Source organism: Mastigoproctus giganteus, chromosome 4, assembly GCF_048544385.1.
Source record: "Mastigoproctus giganteus isolate SK-2022 chromosome 4, ASM4854438v1, whole genome shotgun sequence".
Classification (NCBI taxonomy): domain Eukaryota; kingdom Metazoa; phylum Arthropoda; class Arachnida; order Uropygi; family Thelyphonidae; genus Mastigoproctus; species Mastigoproctus giganteus.
The window spans coordinates 210,467,731-210,488,488 of NC_143578.1; the positions used below are offsets into that span (position 1 = coordinate 210,467,731).

At 38.5% G+C, this 20,758-nt stretch overlaps 1 protein-coding gene across 1 annotated transcript in view; it reads right to left on the bottom strand.

The window, feature by feature from the left end:
- The window catches only part of LOC150087369 (uncharacterized), a 65,382-nt gene that overhangs the window by 17,883 nt on the left and 26,741 nt on the right, over nt 1-20,758 (bottom strand). The window lies entirely within an intron of this gene.

The window sequence follows — 20,758 nt, forward strand, 5'->3', positions numbered from 1 at the left end:
GTTTTCAAGTTTTGATTCTCACATAAAAATAACGAAATGTGTTATATTTTGCGTCCGTTTTTATCAAGCATAAAATTTCTATAGCGAAGATGCAAATTTCCATCCAAGTGCGAGTTAAAATGTAATTGTATAAGTTGTCTGAAGCAAGCTTTTCTTTGTACAATTTAAAAAAAAAAATAGTCCATTTGCTAATTCGTGTGCGGGAGGAAATTGAGGACGCACTGAAATATTCACGATGTTTTGGAAACTTCAAAACACCTATAGAGAAAGAAACTAAACAGTCAAATTACTTATTCATTCCCTTAATTAATAAGATTCCATTTACATTAGTGCTCAAAGCTTTGAAAAAGTAACAGAATTAATTCTGTTACTTTTTCAAAGCTTTAGAGCGCCGGAAGATCCAACACAAGTTGAAAGACTTCCCTGGCGAGACATGCAGGTGTTGACGAAGATCAAGAAAATGCAGTGCTAACTTCACCAGTTGCAGTCCCTGGAGGAGAACTTACTTTCTTGCAGTCCTCCGCATGAAACCGTTCCTTCAGACCCCTTAAATCAGCAGTCCGCTGTATTATCTTAGTTGGATTGTTCTATACACAGCATATGATAATCCAGCTCCAATGAAACTGTTCTCGTTTCAATATAAGGTCGTTTGTGACTTTTCAAATGCAAGGGATGCTTACGAGGTACGTCTTAGGCAACTGTAATTCTCGTTCCAGGTACCCTACAGACTTCATTGCGAGCGTGGAAGAAATAACAAGCAAACATTGCGTTGACACTGAAGATGGAAGTCACTCCCCGGACAATAAAACAAATTACCTCTGTGAATCGCACCTTGTTTTCACATTGTTTATTGTCGAACAGCGGGAAAGAAAGCATAGTACTGCCCTTGCACCCACAGTTTGATTTGAAGAAACTGTTTCCTTGGGAATGCAAAGGAAGACAGGAGATTAGCTGAAACCATATTCGTTACGAATCTGTTTAGGATTTAAAAAAATCTATCGTGTTATGAAATGTTCCAAAGAAAGTGAGATTTCCCTTTTCATTTAACACTTCTGTAAGAGCTAATTCATCGGAATTGGCGTCCTTAAACTGTTTGTGAATAAAAGTCGCGGGCAAGAAGAAAGTTGTGTGACTATAACTTAGTGGTAGCAACCTCCATAGGCCTTCAGCAGCTCGCAATAATCAACTTATTTACACTCAGAATTTTGTTCGCCACTCACCTCTATCTATCCTTGCGAAAATCGAAAGTAGGACGTTCCGAGAGTCGCGCTGCGAAGGGGTTGAGGTGAATGCCGACTTCGGAGACAAATGATATCTCGATTATCAGTGATGATAAATGGCGCGTGGAGATGAGTCTTCCTCCCACGTCACACTTTGCCATGTCTGTTTTTCAAAAAACTTCTTAAGCTAACATTGTCTGCAGCTGCCCGTGCAGTTCCTCACGATCCAATTGTGTGGAACAAGTTTCCTTGTTTACAAAATCTCTCAAACAGCGTACCCGGACTTCCATCGTAATGAAACTAGCGGCGTTGAAAATTGAAAGGCCGGGGAACACCGCACTACGCTATTTTTATGGTGCGGCAGGGACTCTTTCCACTGCACACAACCCTGTTCCCATCCAGTGTAGCCACAGATATGCATGATCTTGCCAGATTAAAATGGGCAACATAATTCTAGCAAATATCGGAGCGCAACTTAATCAGGGTCACGTGACGATGTTGTATTATATGATCTTGGATATCAAAATATGATTCTTAGAAAATCTAAATATTTTGTAGTTAAAATTTAAAAGATGAGAAAAGTTTTTCTTGCGATTGATGAGAATACGAACCCATATTTACAATTCTTATCCATTTTTTTCAGAATTCAAAATTCAGTTATTCTGAAGTATATATTTTAAATCTTTCCTGTTTTCTGGTATGCGCATTTGTTTTAAGAAGGAATGACCGAAGCCCACTCTCTCTAAACAGACTACATTTAATCAGGAGGGGAAAAAAAAAAAAAAAAACGATCTCTAATTAATTTCTGTTAAATTTCGTGTTTATTCTGTGAATGCAGGTGGCGCACTAAGCTACTCAACAAACCTGAACAAACTGACAATTATTTTGATTCAGTCTTAATTTTTCATAAATAAAAAACTCAAATTTTTTTTTTTGTCTTATATAAGTAATGAATCTTTACTGCCCAGATTTTCTTTTGTTCTAGATATGTCATGTCTCAAGAATTTTGAATGAATGAATTTAAGTCAATGTTTAAAACTCATTTCGAGTTTCTCTTGTTATCATTGAGTGCTAAATTAAAAATACTGACAACTACGGTAATCCATTTGATAATAAATTAATTTTCTAAAGGATTAAATCTTCCATGACTGTGGAAAAGATATTTAATTCTTTGAAATCTCTTAATTAACCACAGTAAAATTAACACCATTCAAATATACACTGGTGTTCAAAGAAAGTGCATCACCTAAGAATTTAACATTTCTAACTCTTTTTCGCGATGGTATGTTATATTAATGACTAGCAGTACAAATATAAATATAAACAAAAGATATTTATTAATAGTTAAGGCAAAGCTAAGTAATATTTGACAGGTGCTCTCAAAATATTCCAAAATGACATTTGCAACCTTTATACAACAGTTTTCGTAAACACGACAATTATGGCTGAAATGTTATCAGAATTTGCTTCAGTTTATCATTTTAAATGGGAAAACAAAATAAAGTTCACCAGGTGCAAACTAATATTTAGTTGAACCGCCTCTGGCCCTGATGACAGCAGCAAAACCTTCGAGGCATTGACAAGATCAATTTCTGAAGATAATCAGCTGATAGTTCGTGGTTCCAAACACGAATTATGGCTTCCTCAAGTTCACGAAGGTTTCTTTCTGGCAACTGCAGATTCCACACGATGCCAGCAGTTCTCTATGGGATTCAGGTCCGTTCGGGCTGTTTTCTGGCCAGCTAAGAGTTGTAATGAATGGACCGTTCTTCCAGCCATTTTTTTCACATGTAACAAATGTAAACACGTAAACCACTAATGCAGAAATGAAGTTAAAGCAACTACAGAATTGCGTACTTGCACTTTTTGCCCGATGACAAGGGGCAGAGTCGTCCTGAAAGATGCCGTTACTTGGCAGGTTCAAATGGTCTCTAATGGTTGGCAGCAATTTGGCTTCCAATATAGCCAGATATCCATTGGCATTTACGGAACCTTTTATAAACTACTCCGTGATACGAAATGCACCCCCATATCATTTGGCTGGTAGGGAACCCATATAGTATGTGGAGATTTCAACCTTACACCACAGCTCAGTAACCTACTGGACGCCATGTTAAATAAACTACATCCATGTTCCATCTCTCTTATCAATGACCAACCTACAAGAGGTGAAAATAGACTTGACCTAATTCTGGCTTCTGGTAAATGTATAATTGATGTACCCCCCGAAATGTTCTTTCCATCCGATCATAGCCCAATTGCAATGCTCATAATGCTACCGTATGTGGACTTCAATGTCAAGGAAAAAATTAAGAGCCAGCTTGTCACTTCGCCAGCCTTTCTGGACCCAAATATATGCTTATTTGCTGCCAGCTGTATCCCGTGGGAATGTCTACTCAAATGTGATGCCTTATTTGCAACAACTCTCTTAACAAGTTGGATCAACTCTATTACAGAATTTGCGGCTTCCAAAGTAGTAAGGATGTCATCAAAATCTAAAACCTGGTGGAACTCTAGCCTATCTACATTGTTTAAACTAAAGCAAACTCTGCACAGAAAATGGAAACTGTCTAATGACACACAAGATAGAATTAACTACTCGAGGGCCAGAGCAATATTTAATAGGGAAAAATCTAGAGCAGTCAACCGCTACATGAAAGACACACTTGACAGGGGAAAGCTACCTCGTTGCACACATAAAAGTGACACAAATCAGGGGCTTGACAAAGAAGCGTGGATGGACCACATCAGCAGATTCTCCAGCATATATCATGAGTCTCAAGTCAGGGAGTTTGAGTGGGATCAATTAGTTGACAATGAGATGGAGTCTGTTCCTATAACTAAAGAAGCACTAATACAGAGTATTAACTCCCTCAGGCCAACTAACACAGCTGGAGTTGATGGAGTCCCCCACTTCATGGTAAAGTGTCTTAGTCCTTACCTAATTGAACCACTCCAAGCAATTTATAGCTCTATCCTTGCTTGCCGAGTTTTCCCTGAGGACTGGAATAAGTACACTGTAATTCCAATGCCGAAAATTACAAAGCCTAACCTTTTGGAGCACTATAGGCCAATATCTACTGCATCTACCCTGTTAAAAGTACTGGAGAAAGCTCTATTGCCAAAGTTGTCGAATCAGATACTGGCTGGGCAGCCTCAACAAATTCATTATTCAATGACTGCAAGATCAACAATAACTAACCTGCTCACAGTTCAGGCCACGATACTAAATGCTTTCCAAGCCAGAAAAGAAATTGCAATAATTTATGCCGATATAAAAGCAGCCTTCGATAGTCTGGATGTACATGCCTTACTTCATCTGCTCCAACACGCCTTCCAAATAAAAGGAAATTTGCTGAAGTTCCTACAGGCCCTACTTACTTGTCGGTCCATTTATTACCGCACAGATAGTCAGATCCTCCAACGCCAACTCCATGCAGGAGTTCCACAGGGTGGAGTTTTATCAGGACTCCTCTTTACCGCCACGATGATCCCGTTCTGCAACGGTAGGGATGATGTATGCACTTATGCAGATGACATTAAGATCCTAACACCCATCCAACCGTCCATGAACAACAGGGCATTGTGTGAGCAGATTAATTATAAGCTTCTGAACTTATTCGTGTACTTGAACAAATTTGGCTTGGCCCTAAATCCGCAGAAGACTGTAATCATGGTGTACTCGCTCAAAAAATCGCCTACGCTCGTACACCCGAAACTTAATGGCAAACCTATCCCAGTTGTTGAGACGCATAGAGATCTGGGAGTAACATTTGATACGAAACTTACGTTCAACTCTCATATTGACCTGATTGTAAAGAAAATGAACTACTTACGTTGGGCAACAAAACAGCACCTCTTGCACGTGAAACAGACTGCAACAACCGCACGATATTGAAGAACCACAGTGTATTCAGCCATTTTGTATGGCGCTGAATTGTGGGCGTCAGCCACCCCTACCCACATTAGGAGAATATATGCGAGTGAATTCTGGCTGCTGAAGTGGGCAAACCATAAGCACCATCTCCCTCAACAGTTAAGGACCACGCAGCTCTCTGAACAGCTTAAACTGCAGCGTTTACCAGACATCATTTCCTGGAAACGATTAATAACTACAATCAAAATGATGACTGGCACGATATCATCACCATGCTTCTGGCAGCTTTGTGAGTGGCACATCCCGCCATCTGCATTAAGAGGCACCAAATCCTTGAGAATGAAGACCAACAGACTGAAGATGGCCGACAGGTTTATACCCAGCAGTGCGTTAGAATCGATTCAGTGCCTAACACATATCGGAATTGACCTACTAAGGCTCATAGAAGACCCGAAATATAGGAAACAAATCGCAGTGTGGCTCGCTGAGGCTACTGTTGCCTAGTAGTTGTGTGATTTTTCTGTCAAGAACTGTGTGTACGCAATTGTATATCTCGCGCAAGTTGATCAGTGGATGTGATGTTAAGATGAACTTTTGTATTACAATTGCCAGGACTCTAGACAGAAATGTAGTGAAGAGTAATGTAGTTTAAATGTCATCTTTCCGTGTATATTAAACTTTCTTGTATATTTTAGACATTCTTTTATTCGCATTTTATGATAATCCCCTGGCATTGTCTGCCGTGAAGGGAATTTGTCACTTACCAATGTACACCTATATTTTAAATTTGGTAGGACAAATAAAAATTTATAATAATTTCACTGTAGACACCATACAGTCTGGATGATATTCTTCAACACGTGTACGGCGAATCGTTTGTCTCCCATCAGAGCCATGCAGGTTGAATTTCTTCTCATCCCAGAAAATAACTGTTCCTGGGGTCCATTTGACATCCTCCTTACACCAAATTAATCGGGCCTTTTTCATTTTTTGTGTGGGGAGTGGGTTCTTCTTAGGACGACAAGTCCATTTTTGAAGAGGCGTCTTCTGACTGTTACTGCACTTGCTACCGCTCCTGTATGTTCTTCCCATTCTCTTTTCAGCTCAAACGAAGAAGATTTACGGTTTTTAAGGCATAAGCACTTCAAAACGCTGTCCTGTTTCGGCGTGGAGACTCGTTTGCGTCCGGTTCTTTTTTTTTTTTCCTATCAGCAGAACCTGTATTCTTGAGTTTGGAAAGAAATCTACTCACTGTAGACTGATTACAAGACACTCTATAAGAAATATGACGGAAGAACAGCCTTCCTCACGTAAAGCAACAATAGCACTCTTTCTTCGTGGCGTCAACTGCACGTAACTCGCCATCCTGACACAAGTAAGAATGACTACAACTCTTGCAGAGCGTCCTTATATAGCTGAAAGTAACAGCTGATGCAATATTACTTCACCACCTACGCGTATCAATCTTATCTGATGCAATCTGAAGAAATATTACCATATACTTACGTTATTAGGACGACAATTACAATTTTGAGGGGTGATGCACTTTCTTTGAACACCAGTGTATGTTATTCTACGATGCAAATGTAGTATCTTGCATTTATCAATGTTAAAACTGCTGCTACTTTTATCTGCCTACTTTTATAGGCCCCTAGTGGGGCCGGACGTTGCCCATACTTCGCCACGTGGAGGCTAGCCGGGTGTGTCCAGTATCACAACAAGTTGCGCTGGCAGGTCCTGCCACCTAGTTTCCTGGGATTTCAGTGGCTAGGACCTAAAAAAAAAAAAAAAAAAATTTACGCGTTTGACATTAATGCTTAATGGGATTGCTGTTGGGAAATCGCTGGTTGGGGTTCACCGCTAGAGAGATGTGTTAATAAGTCGGGCAAAATTTTGATGTTATTAAATTTAGACATGTGAGGCTATACGCTAGATAAAAGTATTAGTTGTCTTAGAGATTTACAGGAAACCGGTAGAATTTAGACGTTGATTAGAATTTGGCGGCATTGTTAAGGGGTGTACTCGGTCAGTTTAGTGAGAGAGGGGGGAGACTGAAGACTGAGGGGAAAACAGATAGAAGAATAGGGATGATAGCTAAAACGTTGTGGGAATATGTGCAAACCTGAAACCGCTATCCACATGATAGAGGATATATTCAAGTTTTTATTCATCAACTGGAAAATGCGCGCACTGAAATATATAGCAGCATAATAGCTAAACTACAATCATGGCAGAGTTTTCTAACTCCGAGAAGGTGCAGATGCACGTCACAGGCCTACAACGGGAACACGCTGATATTAATATTTAAGGAATTGTTTTGTACCCAGTGACGGATTTTAAGAACACCCATAATTTCTTATATATACCCATATATGTATAATGTCTGTAAATTGTGTGTGTGTTCTCTGGTCGATTTCCCTGTTTTGCTGGACGAAAGTCCCAGTTTCTGGGGGAACTTTAATTCGATTGATGCCAGCCAATTCGCTTAGATAAATCAAAGACAGCTTTACATTCTGAGTCTTAAAAGGACTGATTGGAAAATGATTGGTCTTGCGTTGGCATCATCAGGCATTCCTGACACACTAACAAGAGAAATAACAGCCCATTCAGTCTTCAACTTGCTCTTAAATTTGGTTAGTAAAGCGGCACCAACTTGCAACAGTTCCAGGACATTAGAAAAGCAAACGTCATGCAAGATTGACAGCCACTCTCTGGAATGAGTGTTGAATATCTCAAAGCTGCCTTAAAGGCTATCGACATAAGTCGACTTTCACCAACCACCTGCATAGCAACCTCCTCATATAGCATGCCGCACAGCAACAAGAAGAGGAAGCCAAACCCAATTCGTCCTCCAAAATGTTCGTAATCTGGCAAATTTGCGTTCACTGCGAACCTTGCGCTTTCTATGCGAATTTGATTTCGTTGGCTTAACTGAATCGTAGCTAACAGGAAAAAAAAAAAAAAAACAGGTTTTATCTTCTCACTTCAAATAGTGAAATACAAAGGCATCGGAAATCCTAGAGTCAAAAGACAAGGTGGTGGAGTCCATTTGTTCTATGCTGACGACTGGCAGCTGATGGGGTTCATAATAAGGTAGTCGGAAAACTTGGAGGCATTCTGTGTCAAAATGAAATGTCAGATGTACACTTATCGAAGTAAGTCGCGTTTACCTTCTCCCCGATTGCAAAAACATGTGCCTCAAACTGCAAATCTGGCTACTTACAAGCCTCACTCCAGACTTTCCAACAGTTCTCTACGGCAATTTCAATGTGCCAATTCCAAAGCATGCAACTTCTTTGAATGATCTAATGTAAACTCTGAATTTAATTGGCCTCACCAAACAAGCAACTCCACCAACAAGACTAAATCAATCTCTGAACTTAATATACGACCTGCAAGATCTGTAAATTTTACCTAACTCTTAGCATCGGCCGCTTGAGTAGGTCTTTCCACCAATTTCGCTGGTTCGCAAAGCTGCGAACCAGTTCGTATTCCCAGAATCAACTTAGCGTCTCAATTAAATTCCTAGGACCACAGATTTTGATGCAACACTTGATTACTTATAACTGGGAGCGTCTTCGTAATATTTCCTTTGAAGGTGCAACTTAATAATCTATCAGAGGAGACAGAGATTATCACTATCTGGAGAGTTTCAAGAGAGTCATGTCAGATAAAACTAAGAATTGGTTCAATGAATTCACACAGAACGACATTTATTCAAAAGCAGAAGTCTACAGAATATGGATGAGGTCCAAATACCCCACCGGGATTTTTCTTGCAGAGATAAGGTGATTATCACTTTGTATAAGGAAATGGTCAGGCCACATCTTGATTACTGCATACAGGTCTGGAGGCCTCATTTTAGGAAGGATGCGGAGCTGCTGGAACAAGTACAGAGAAGGGCACCGAGATAGGTGAGGCGAACAGTGGGGTGCTCTTACCAAGAAAGATTTCAGTTGTGCAAATTGCAGCGTCTGGAGACTAGGCACTTGCGAGGTGATCTGGTTGACGTGTTTGAGGCTTTGAAGGGATTGAGCAAGCTCAATGCTGATGGTATTCTTTCTCTTGCTGAGGCTATACACCTGTGGTGGCTACAAATTCAAGAGGATGGATGGTTCACAGAATACATGTGCGGAAGTTTGCATTTAGTGAGCGGGTGGTTGACTGCTGGAACAAATTTCTATCTGTTGTTGTGGAAGTTGATAGCTTAAATAAATTAAAGTAAAAACTAGACAAACTATTGGAGGGTGTGTATAGATGAAATGGCAAGTGTAATTTTCCTCCTAATGCTGGATAAGCTTGATTTCTTGCATCATTTTCCACATTTTCCACTACTAATAGTAAAGGTCACGTTCCACACAGATCTTGGCCTAATCTGGAATGCGAGCCTCGCTTTCTAGGAGCATTTTCAACAAATAAGAAAGGAAACATATGCTGTAATTTATGCAATCTAGTAGGAGTTAACAGGTTGCCATAACGCGTCCCTAATATGCCAAACAAGATGTCTCATACCACACCCCTATGTGCTTCAGAAAAATTTTCCTCTTTACTGGATATCGCCAAGAAAAAGATATATATTTGGCATCGAATAGTGGATTTTAAGATGGTTAAACTAACTGGGAGGGATGCCGTCCAGTATATACCGAACGATATTGCATGCTGACATCAACATGACTCCTTAGAAGCTCCTCGTCCTATGAAAAAGTATCGCCGCTCAGTCGAAAATACTGACCAAAAGAGCTGCTGTGATGAGATCTGGGACCTGTTAATATTTCTAACATCAACATGTCCCCGATCTTGTCACAAGATCACACAGAAACCTCTCCTTCCCTTAAGGATGAAAGTTAACAACCTTGCTTGCCTGAACAGTGTTTCTAACAAACCTCATGAAATGTTTCAATGAATTTCAAATTAACTTCTACAAACTAACTGAAAATAAGGCATACAAAAAAAAAAAAAAAACAATTCAGGAATACGTGTATCACAGTCTTGCTTGAGTCATGCCTAGCAGTAAAAAACGAGTTGTCAAGTTCCATCTCGAGAAAACAATGATATCTTATCAACTTTATATAACTGTACAGTACTGCACTTTGTAAGCTACTGTATTTTCAACCTAACGCAAATTTTTAGGAAACTCTTCCTAGAATCTCGACTATCCAATTTTGTTTATATTTTAACTTCGTTACATTTATGTATATATCGAATAACAATTGTAAACATTATCTTTAATCAATATTGTAAATAACCTCTTTGAATTCCTCTAGTTTGCATGCAGTACTGGAGGGTGAATGTAAAAAGCAATAAACTGAATAAGTAATAACGGATGCCTGGGAAGAGTATCTGTTTGTCTTTTATCTAAACTGACGAAATTATTAATAACCTGTTTAGACGAGCGTATCTGACACTTAATTCATTTGCTTGAGAATTTACTGAAAGTCTGTTCAATCTGAGAAATGAAGTCTTTGCATCTGATAAGATGGAACTCTTTCAGTGGGAAAACGTGTAAGAATTGAAAGAAGCAGCGTTTCCAGATGCATATCATATTTCCATAACCACAAGTTACTCTGCCAAGGAGCCATCCTGGAACCAAAAATGCAGTCAATGCCACAACAAACAGTGGGTTGTTATAGGGTCTGTTGACGCTTCAGCAAGCAACAGTGAAGCTGTCTTCCCCCCAGCAGTATTTCTCAACTTTCTGGAGCTACCAGGTATGCTTTCTGAGAACTTCCAGCACTCTGCAATGGAAAAGGATTGGCTAACATGCCACTTGTCATTGATTGCCATTGCGATTGGCTACACATTGCAAAAGTGTCCTCTGACCTTCCGTTTCAATTTTTCGTGGTCTTCTTGAGTATCAAAGCACAGGAACCAAGTATTCAAAATTATGGTTGCTGCTGTACGTTGGCAATGGCAAAACCTTTTTTCATCTTGGCTCATTTCAACAGCAAAACACTTAAGCTCGACCTTAATAAAATATCATCCAACAATACTGTAAAAAATGTGACGTAATAACTTGCAGTTTAAGTTTTTAAACTTAAAATAAATTTAAATGCGTAACTTGCACAACTTTACTCGAGTAGCTCAAGTTTCACTTGTACCATACAGAGCAGGTAAATCAAATTAATACAACGGCCCAACTGGATAATTTTGATGAGTACAACCCGTGCGAAGACGAGTACTTTAGCTAGTAGAGAACATACAGTAGTGTCTTTAAAAATTGGCCCCATCTCTCATAGATACAGCAGTATCTATGAGAGATCCTGTCAATTTTTAAAGTGTCTTTATCATGTTATTCTAAACTTAAAATTTTGATCGCACTATCAGTAATATAATTTTATGTAAATATTATAAAGGAAGGAAATGCTTACTTTTCTCGTCTCTCCTAAGGTTTTTCTTTGACATATGAATAATTTATGCGATTTTTTCTAACGTTCGCAATGCCTGCTTCTTGTTTCGCTTGAAGATGAGCTTTGAAGGTCCTGTGCCACTTAAGGCTATAGAATTTGATTTACTCTGCAACGCTTAAATCGGTGCAGTTTTCAGTCTAGGGGACGTGCTGGAACAACATTACAGAGTAATGTGGTACAGCTTATTAGCGAAATGCAGGCATCTGCAGACGCTTCTAGGCGAGAAAATGATGGGCGAAAAGAGATGATGGCAAAGTCTCAATTTATTAGTGTATCTATCGGGAGAAGATGCAAGATGTACTATTAGGGGTTGTGCGGCCACGCGTTGGATTAGAGTAGGAGGAGATACGAGACACTGCAGCTGGTAAACGGAGGAAATTTTCTAACTTTGCTAGAAACTGGTTAACAGTCGGCATGCTGACAAATAACTTGAATATAATGATGTATATTACTGCGGTAGATTATGGAAATATGAACACAAAATTGGTCTTCGACATGCGCTAAAGTGGCCACGGCAGGCTGTTTGGAGATAATGATGAAATCAAACGCGGACCTGGTTTCTCGTTTGGATTGCTTAGTTTGTGGGAGAAAAGCGTAGAAATAAGACACCGGATTGCTATTTTGAGTGGCGGATATGTTCAAGTTAGAACAGGAAAGAGGAAGATGGGTGCTTCCAAGTGTCAGTCGCCTATGAAGAGTGGTAGATAGAAAATAAGTGCGAGCATTCACTTTAAAAGGAGGTATAATCATGTGGGAGATTAAAGTTATTTGGTGGTTTTAACTAAAACGTTCAAGCGACAGAAGGGAGAAGGAGGACGCTTTGTAAACAATTTAGAAGGCATGGCTGTAAAAGTTTGGAACTTCTGCGATGCAGTTAATCGTCTTAAGGGCACTTACAAAGCTGTAAGTCATCGCAGAAACATTTCAATATCCATTTAACGAGAAATTTTAATTAACATTTCAGAGATGTCGGACTTTCAGTGGAAAGGAGAGAAATCGCCTTAAGTAGAAAAGCAGAATTGGGAAGAGATCTCTAGGACCTAACTCTTATTAAAATTCTGTCCTATTGTACCGATCTTACTCTTGAGTTTTTCTTACTACAAGATGGTGTGAAATGCTCGAACAGTGGGTATCGCACCAAGTAAATATTGCAAGTTTTCTCAGTTTGACAAACAAGCGAATGGGGGTTTTTTAAACTGAAATAGGCGGAATTAACTGAGCTACAACAGTAAATCGATGTAGTTTGTTGATTGTTTGTGTATTTTAGAGAAAGACAAGCAATTCATCCGGACATGTTTGGAAGGAAATGAATCGAGGATATATCCTCTCTCTTCGCCCACACATTCCTACGTATGTTCAGAATGAGCGAAAAAGTAAATAAGTGATTATTATCAGCTTTCGTCATTCAACTCCGGACCATTACTCGTAACCGTGCGCACAGCCAGCAATTGCAAGTGGTTGAAGAAGCATCGGTGAGACCTGTCCGGCACACACATCAGTAACTCACCAATATCCGCTCCTCAAACGCTTTAAGTGTGTCAGAAAACACCGGATGCGTAGGTAGTCGATTTTGTTCCGTATGTCCGTAATTGTTTTGGATGTGCGGAAGACTGCATGTCAGCACCTCGCTGTCATGGTAATACGATTGTCACTTTGGTCAAGACATCGGCAGCCGATGTCGGCAGGAATTAACAAAGAAAACGCTTTTAGCTGAGCGTGTGGAGGGGTCCCCGTAACTTAATTTGGAAAGCGCTTGTTCGGAGTCGATGCGTAGCGGCAGGCGACCACGATAACTATATTGCCGGCACGAACCACCCTTTCAATTGACGGCGCGTTAACTAGTGGTTAAACAGTGTCAGCTGTCCTCTCCACGTAGAATAAGCTGTGCACATCGTCAACAGTGCGTGGAACAGAAGATTGGAAAGCCAACGAGCGTAGGTTATGAATACAAAACTGCAGTTGATCGTGGCTCAATCATTCAAGAAATTCTGGAGTCCCATCAGTGATGGTGCACACACCCACGTACTGGACAGCCAGAATTTTCCAAACAATGAGATATCCATCAAACAGGAAATAAAAATAGTGGGACAAAACTTTCTTTCATTCCTTTGTTTTACGGAATAAAACAAAGGAATAAAAGAAGCATTTTTATTAATTACATGTTTTATGACAAAATTGAGTGAAATACAAGTAAAAATGTGAAAACTTTCTAAGCAACACAATAACAATGTTAAACTTGTTCATAGCCAAATATTTACACATGAAACAGAAAAAGGAAATTTAGTTTTAATGGACTTGGTGGTATTGCTTTAGCAGATTTTGTTCCAGATTCGATTTTATTCTAAGTTCTCCTCCAGAATTTAGTTAGTTAAATTACTAACTTCTGCTTTAAACCCCAACTTACTTACTCCCAATTTAAATTATCATCCACCTTATTCAAACAACGATTGCAGCTTATAAAAAAGGTGAGTACCATAATAAATTAAGCTATGCTATCATATTAAGTCAATTACTAATTGAGTTAAACTCATTAAACAGAATATCAAATTTCATTCTATTACGAAGTGGGAATGGAATGGAAGAAGTTCAGGCTTGGTCTTTGAAGTTAATGTCGAATTTGCTTCCACCAACTGCTCAAAATTCGAATGGTTTTTATAGGAAGTTCTGTTTTATGTCGAAGCTCGGTTGTTTAGAATAAGAGTAGCGTTAGTATATTGTGCCTTTTATTTGAGTATACGCTGTTTGGATTGTTCCTTTGAGATAAAAAACCAAAACTGTTGTGGTTTCCAAGGGAACAACCATGTGGCCATCGCCAGAGACTGATTAACATGGCCATTGTCTGCATAAAAGGCCATAAATTCCTATTACTTTTAGAGGAATTTGAACCTTGCCTTTTCCTTGAAAAGGCAAGGTTCGAATATGGAAGAACAAGTTTGGTACCGTGCTAACGGGTTTCTACCAAGTTATATTTGGCATATCGTACTTTGGTGGGTGGGGGGGGGGAATCTGAAATTTATCGTACCGGAGTATAAACAAGAAGTTTATTTTATTTTAAAATTTATGTACAATATTCTCACAATTGGGCTGGGACCTTGCTACTGGAAGAAAATAAAAAGTTAAGTTTGGGAAACGCATTAGTGGAATAGGCTTTTCCCTGAACAATGTCTGCTGTCTGTTGGAAACGTCTGTACTCAATAGAGTAGGCATAAAATTCCCCGGGAAATCTTATTTCTTAAACAAAAAACAGACTGAAGTTTTCTCATTTAAACTTCTTTTAGGCTGTATTATGACAATCGATTAATTAAAATGGAGTGCGTTAAAAAAAAAAAAAAAGAAAGCGTTAAAAAAATTCAATACGTCACCGGAGACATCTCAGATATACGAGTGGATAGATAATATTGGCAATGCGAAATGGGCCAGCTACGTACCTAAATAATTTATTGATGCGCAATGGGGTCATATAGCCTGTATTTTAAAACTATCATTCACAGTTAGTACCCAGTCATCTGACAAGTTTCGCTTGTACAGAGTGAACTATTGATTATTATTTTCTTAACTTCCTTAGAAACTTTTGTCTTGGATAAATAAATGGAAGCGAAATAAGAGTAATTATTTATTATTATTTTTTTTTTTTCAAAAAAGAAAAGTTTCTTTTGGTTAATTCCTTCTATGTGATTATATTTTGTGCTTTAAATGTTGGTACCATCTAAAATGCAACATTTTCTCGTATGTGCCACCTGGAAAGAGGAAAAAAATCAGATCCTCGTATATTTTGATATTATACTGTAAATATTTTTATATATACAAGTAAAAATTTTGTATCTATAAATGAAAGATCATCATCACCCATTTTCAATCCACTGCAGGATGAAGGCCTCTCCAGCAACTTTCCAGTTCCTTCTGTTTTGAGCACTGGCCATCCATTTACTACCCACAAACTCATGAATTTCATATATCCATCTCCGCCTTTGTCTTCCAGGATTTCTTCTAGCTCCTCTTGGGTACCATTCTGTTATTTTCTTAGTCCAACTGTCATCATGTCTTCGAGCTATGTGTCCTGCCCAAGACCATTTTAGTTCTTTAGTTTTGATAAGAATGTCCTTTACTTGAGTTTGCTGCCTAATCCATGTGTTTCTCTTCTTATCTAACAGTCTGATTCCCAATATAATTCGTTCCATTCTTCGCTGTGTAGTTCTCAGCTTCTCTTCCATTCTTTTGGTGAGTGCCCAAGTTTCACTTCCATAAGTCATGGTGGGGAGTATACATTGATTCATTATTTTACGTTTCAGACAAACTGGGATGTTGCTCTTCAGTATGTGACTATATTTCCTGAATGCCATCCATCCAAAATTTATTCTTCTCTTGACTTCCAGGCATTTATCATTATTACAGCTAATAACTTGTCCCAGATAAGTATATGACTCCACCTTTTCAATTACTGCTCCTTCAATCATTATTTCCCTTTCCGTGGCATACTTGTTCATCATTACTTTTGTTTTCGCCATATTCATCTTTAGTCCAAAATCCTTACTAACTGTGCATAACTGATTAAGATTTTCCTCTAATTCTTTGGGATCGTGGCTTATGACCACAATGTCATCTGCAAATCGTAAATGGTTTAGGTACTCTCCGTTCACATTGACTCCTTTCTGCGACCAGTTTAATCTTCTGAAAGCTTCCTCAAGGGCAGCAGTAAACAGCTTCGGAGATATTGTGTCTCCTTGTCGAACTCCTTTCTCGATTTTAAATTTGGTACTGTCTTTGTCTAGTCTAATAAAGGAGGTAGCACTCTCTTATATATTTTCTTCAAAATCATAATATATGGAGTATCTATGCCTTGTCTGTCTTTCCAGTTTTATATTCAATTGCTTTATCCATTAGCTGTGATATTACGTGAAGGTGATCCATAGTTGAGAATCCTGTCCTAAAGCCAGCTTGCTCTTTCGGTTGATTCTCATCAAGTATTCTTTCTAATCTGTTAGTAATGACCCTTGTGAACAACTTGTAGATGTGGGATAACAAGCTAATTGGTCTATAATTTCCAATTTCTGATTTATCTCCTTTCTTATGCAGCAAAACTATGATTGCATTATTCCACTGCTTAGGCATCACACCTTTTCTAATGCACTTTGTGAAGAGCCTTGCCAGTTTTTGTGTTATGTCTCTTCCTCCCAATTTTAACAACTCTACAGTAACTTCATCTTCCCCCGGGGCTTTCCGATTCTTCATTTTCTTCAATGCATGTTCTACCTCATCAGGAAAAATATCGGGTATGTCGTATGTGTTGGTACTTTGCAATCCATCTTCCCCACTGCTGGCATCATTCCTCTGCTCCTTGTATAATTCTCTGTAGTAGTCTTCTGCTATTTGAATTATGCTTCTCTGCTGTTTTTAAGTACACCATCGCTATTCTTCAGTTTCAGTATCATTTGTCTTTCTGTATTACTGCTCATGGCTGCTGATTTAAATCCTTTGTTTTCCCTTAATGCTTGTTCTACTTTTCTTGTGTTAAATCGTATGTCCTCTCTGAGTCTCTTTCTAATGGCTTTGCATAACTCAGTATACTCAATTTTCTCCCTGTCCGTGTTTTTCTTGCTCTTCATTTGTCGTCTTCGGTTCATCATGACAAGTGTTTCTTGATTAATTTTTTCTTCTTTGGATTTCTGTTTCCCTATAGGTCTCTTGGGCTTTATCACTTTCAGAAAGTTGTAAGATTCCTCGTCGATATCTTAGTCCTGAGCAGTCTGCAGAAGCTCAAACGTGTTCTTAAGTTCCAGTACATACTGCTTTTTCTCCTCTTCTGTTATCTCAAAGGCCTTTGTATTATTTACTCGAGTCAGTTTTTTCCTTTCCTTTCCTACATCTATATCAAGTGTACATCTTGCCATTCTGTGATCACTTCCAACATTTACCTTATTCAGGACGGTAACATCATTCACAATATATCTTCTGTTAGTGAGGATGAAGTCGATTTCATTAGTTGTTAATCCATTTGGACTCTTCCATGTCCACTTTCTGTTCACCCTTTTCTTGAAAAGTGTTCATTACTGACAGTCCTTGAGATTCTGCAAATTCCACAAGTCTTTCACCTCTTATTTCTTTCACCAATTCCAAAATTTCCTATAGTTCCTTTTTCTGCGCTGTTTTGCCTTTTTCCAACCTTGGCATTGAAGTCCCCCATAATAATAGTGTAGTGGGTTTTCTGCTCATCTAGAAGACTCAATTTCGGTGTACATTTCTTCAACCTCTTCATCATCATGGCTCGATGTTGGTGCATAAATCATTATAATCTTTAGCTTGTGCCTCTTAGAAATCTTGAGTATTAGTCTTGACACCCTTGGTGATGTACTTTTGAATTCCAAAATGTTGTTTTTAAAATCTTTATGGACCAGAAACCCAACTCCACCTTCACTCCTTTCCCTGAAAAGAAGGCTACTTTAAACCTCAAATTATAAATTCGCTTATAAATGAGATTTTTAAAATTACCCGAGCAGTTGGACAAAGTTGTATTACAGAAATTCCATGGCGCATGCGCAGTGAATTACTGCTGTATGCTATGGATTTGATGTTTGCTAGCGCTGTTTTCTCGACCTTATTTTCTGCTCTGATGGGCAAATAGCCTCATTAGATATTATTCCACTTTTCCGATAGTATATATATATATATATACACACACACACAAATTCCAAAAATTCTAAGATAAACAACCAAAATGTATAACAGGAATTCGAGTAATACAAACGCAGATATGAAAATACTTTCGATTTTTTTGCAGAGGAAATGTTTCCGAAGGCTTTATTTTTTACGAAAATATATATTTTTTTGAAAAGTAAAGAGAAAACATTACTTGGAGACTGCAATCGAAGTCAACTTCTCTCTCTCGATTACGACTTTGTTTGCATAGAATTCGTGTATCCTTGCCTTTGATTTTAAGGTTTTTCGAAGCATTTTCCTTATGCATATTTAATATTTCTGTAGATACGAGCATACAAATAGATAAAAAGAAACTTAATTAAAGTGTACCATGTATGCCCCAGGACTAATAAGTAATCAACACAAAAACGAGGAAACGCGATGTATTTTTTAAATTATAATTGAGTTAGATTATATCACAGATTTAACTGCATTCGATAAAAAGATTTTTTATTTTTAATAGATAAGAAGTTTTAAATTTCGGGAAGATATAACGTTGCTGAATTATGATCGGAGTAATGGGGTTAAGAGCTTTAATGTATTGCCTGCAGCAAGCACACTGTTCTAAAGTAGGTATTGACTTCAACTTATTGTACTGTGGTTACATCGTGGTAAGTCAACATTGATTCGGTTTTTAGATGAAAGCGTCATCATTATTTCAAAAGGTTAGAGCAGTTTTAAAGGTAAAAAAAAAAAAAAAAAATCCGAGCTTTAGTATAACCTGTAAAGTTTAGCTCAAGATCGATAGACTGCAAACGAAGCCTTAGAACATTACGAGATTGGGACAGAGTCACAGTTATACCAAAACTCAGTAAAAACAGGGCATTTTTTGTTGTTTGACACTATTAAGAACTCGAATTCAAATTGAAAGATATCCAGGCCTTTTTACCATTGAAACAAAAATTGAATAAGACTGGTTTAGAAGAAAGAAGTTGAATTATAAATGCTAATTCAGAAGAATTTTCATAACATTAGTCTTTAAAAAGCACGCAGTAAACGTCTGTGTGATGGAGAGTGGACTGAATTTGCAACCAAGGGATCATTGATTAACTCGATTGCTGTCTTCGGGATGGTCACACACTTTACACAAGTTTTGAGGAATGGGAACAGTATTCCGTAGCAGGATAAATATTTCAGCTGAAACTCAATGCAGACTTTATTCAGAATTCGCAGTTATCTAAGAATCCCATAAAGGACTCTGACCTTGACAAAGAACAACACCCTTTCTCTTTGATTCGAGGAGCAGATAGCATTTTATATTTGGAATAATAAAGTAGCATCTGCAGAATTCGTATAAAAGAACAGAAGCTTGTGGAAATCCAGCATTAGTGTGGGTTTCTCCAGAGTTTGGAAGTTGGATAGTTAGCTGCTGTTAAGAACCGTCACATGTAATTTGTGGAAGAGAGAGAGAAGCTAGGCTACCCAAATGCAAAAATTGGATGGTAACAATAAGATGGAAGTTCTTAAAAGGCCTTTATATTCATACTGACCAAATGTCTTTGATATACTTAGTACAATGGCCTGCGTTTCTCCAAGACTCTCTATCAAGGATCAGGGCCTCCGTGGATTTGTGCTCTGTCAAAAAACTAAACTCTTTGACCAGAGTGGCCCACTGAGTAGAAAGTCAGAAGACATGTGAAAGACTAATAGATGCATCACGACTGTGAGACCACTTACATTGTAATCTTCATGTAATCTGGTAGCTAATGTGATTAATAAATTAATCACATTAGCTACCAGTTATTCGATGCTTATCAAGGGAAAACTATTCCGACTGAAATATATCATTTACTTTTTGTGCTAAAATTAAAAAAAAAAAAATTTTTTTTTATTGCACTGCGATAACGCCCTTCTTTATACTAAGTAACTCTCCTTTTGGTGACAAAAAGGTTGCTAAGTAAATTAGTTAATAATTCTATAAAGCTCATTTATAAATTTTGTGGCGAGATGTATTTTTTAACAATTTTCAAAGCTGGCGTTGTCCCCGAAAAGAGGTATTCAGAGAGCCAGTGTTGAGGCGGCGGTGATGGGGAGGCGCCTGCGCCGAGTCTTGCACGACCCTCACCTGCCAGTCGCTTCTTCCCCAAGACTTTAATCGCTTCTCCAGGAAGAAGTCGGAGTCGCTTCTCCCACCCTTGTCACTCGCGACAACTGGAAAGACTCACATAGACAACGTTTTTGTTAGAGCCTCAGTTTTAGGCCAAGCCGGGGTACTGGAAACTTTTTTTTCCAGTTACCATAAAGCCCTCTATTTGAGATACTACACTAACGACCATTCGTGACTACGGACCCTTCATCCTGAGTGCCCGGCACTCAGTAGTTGACCGATTTATTATTTTTTTTTACTGTTAGTCTTACTAAGATTTAACCTATATCCCGTCTCTCCCGCAGTTACCATGAGATAGAGAGAGCGAGCGCGGCAACACTTCCCTCCCCCACCCCCAGGCCTTAAGAGCCTTGCAAACCTCAGTTAAGTCACCTTGTAGTGGCTTCGGGACTCTAAAAATTGTAAAACTGTAGTCTCTTCTTATAAGATTATCCCGTTGCATTGCTCACGTGTT